Here is a 2,421-nt window from a genome sequence, read left to right on the forward strand (position 1 = left end):
TGTCCCTCTCTGTCTGTCCCTCTCTGTCTGTCTGTCTGTCTCTCTCTCTCTGTCTCTGAATAAATGACACCACGAGGTGGGGGCGCACTCACAAAGGGGACTCGGTGCTGCTGACCTTCCGCTGTGTATATGTCTGTGTGCATCTCTCCAGAGGTGGGCAGGGAGAGGATGGGTGGGTGTCAGAGATTGTTGGGGGTGGGGGAGGGTGCTGCTTGTGGTTGAGGGGGGGAGCTGGAACACTGCATTGCCTTGGAGACTGTGTGGGATCGACATGGTGTTCTTCCAAGATTTTTATACACTGCTTTTTAATTAATGCCCTCACCCTACAGGAAAGTCGCTGAAGCTCATGGGATCTGGGGCCATTGACAGGCTCCATCTTTGAGCCTGTCTGCCCCTGACAGGCTGCTGTTTGTTCGGGGGAGGGGGCATTTAGGAGCCCTGTGCTCCCCATTTACAATCTCCCAGCTGGATGCTGGGATTGTGACTTGCAGCCTGAGTAATTGTTGCTTCCTCAGTGGTGAGAACTGAGTGTGTTTAGTGCACAGGCAGAAAAAGGCCATTTGGCCCCCTGCACCCCAGTTCAGTTAGCTCAGCGTGGTCTTCACTTCAACTCCAACGACACTTACCTGCTCGCACTCCATAATAAGGGGGTGGGGTCGGCGCTGCGGGAGGGTCGGCACTGCAGGAGGATCAGCACTGCGGGAGTGGGCACTGTGGGAGGGTCAGCGCTGAGGGTCATTATTATACTGATGTTTGTGGGAACCTGCTGTGAGCAGATTGGCTTCTGAACTTGCTCCATCTACAACCAGGACTGTCCTGGAGATACTTGATTGACTGTAAAGCACTTTGAGATGCCCGTGGGTTGTGCAAGGTGCCATTGAAATGCAAGCTCCTTGCTTCCTTTTTGAGAACTTGGAGAAGCTGAAGGAATGGAGAGGAATGTAGCTTCTCGCATCTACTCTGGGTTTGCTGGACAAATCTTTGGGATGCTTGGGGAAGGAAAAAAAAGTCTTTCAATTGGAAGCCAGTGCTGGGAGGTTTGGTTCAGGTGACAGTGTCCCTGCTGAGTCGGGGTGGGTGTGTGTGTGTGTGTGTGGTGCTGAAGATGCTGAGGCTGAAATGGCAATGTGATTCTGGTCAGATTTCCCAGTGGGATCAGTGATTGGGATCCCCTGAGGTCCCTGCTACACTCTGGTGACCCTATCCACAACCGGTTAGTGTGTTCATCACCGGCTACCCCCCCAGCAAGCAAGGACATTAAAGACTCTCTCTCTCTCTCTCTCCCAAATCCAAGCTTGCACCAAGTGCTGTCTGTCCAATCCCTGCCCTGGGTTAGCAGCAGGGGATCCCACTTTCAGGAAGCAAAATCATTCCAACAACGGAAGAGCATCCGGTTTTGTTTTTGAGGGAACGTGGCACCCACCTTTTAAGAAACCTTGAGGACAAAGTTTGATCCTTCCAAGGTTTTTGTTGTAAGTCTGGGTGGCAGGATTTCTGAGCAGAGGGTAGCTGGCCTACCCCAGCCACCCCAGTCTACTGCTTACTCCTGCTATCTTGTCCTCGCTGTCTCTGTCAATGTTGCTCATGAACACACTCTCCCCTCGCTCCGATACAAGGTGCTTTTTTTTTGGGGTGGGTTTTTTAAGAAGTGTTTTAATTTCTTTTGGTGGGGAAGACAGCATCTTAATTAAAAATGTGGTTTATGTTTTAACTAGCTTTCAAAGCGATGTTTGGTTTGTTTTTTCTGGACTATTTTGCTGAGCAAAAATTGAAAGACTTTCTAAAATATTAAAAGCTTTTTTTTAAAAAAGAGAAAATGATGTTGACAATTACTTTCTCTGTTAATCACAAAGGCAGCCATTTAATTAATAAATTTTTAGACATTTTTGAGTGCTGTGATTCATTTGTGGTCTGTAACCTTCATGTACAGAATCTCACAACAATACTGTTCTTTTTTTAAAAAATATTTTAAAATTGCCTTTTAAGGTAGAGTTAGATATAATCAAGGGCATGAACGGTTATCGGGGGACATGCAGGAATGGAGATTTGAGGTTAGAATCTGTCTGGTGTTGCAGACATGAAGAACTGAATGGACTCGTGTTCCTCGTTTGTAAGAGACAACACACAAATACTGATTGTTAGTTGTTACTTAATCCTGCTGAATCTTTTGGATTTCCCATCTGTGATCTCTGGGTGATGGAAGGTGAGGCCTTAGTGGATTGCAGTTAGGTATGGAATATAACCAGGATGGTGGGCCTCCCTCTGTTAGGAGAAAGTGAGGACTGCAGATGCTGGAGACCAGAGTTGAAAAGTGTGGTGCTGGAAAAGCACAGCAGGCCAGGCAGTATCCAAGGAGCAGGAGAATCGACGTTTCGGGCATAAGCCCTTCTTCAGGAATGAGGCTGGTGTGCCAAGCGGGCT

The sequence above is a fragment of the Chiloscyllium plagiosum genome, chromosome 48 (genome assembly GCF_004010195.1).
Source record: "Chiloscyllium plagiosum isolate BGI_BamShark_2017 chromosome 48, ASM401019v2, whole genome shotgun sequence".
Taxonomy (NCBI): Eukaryota; Metazoa; Chordata; class Chondrichthyes; order Orectolobiformes; family Hemiscylliidae; genus Chiloscyllium; species Chiloscyllium plagiosum.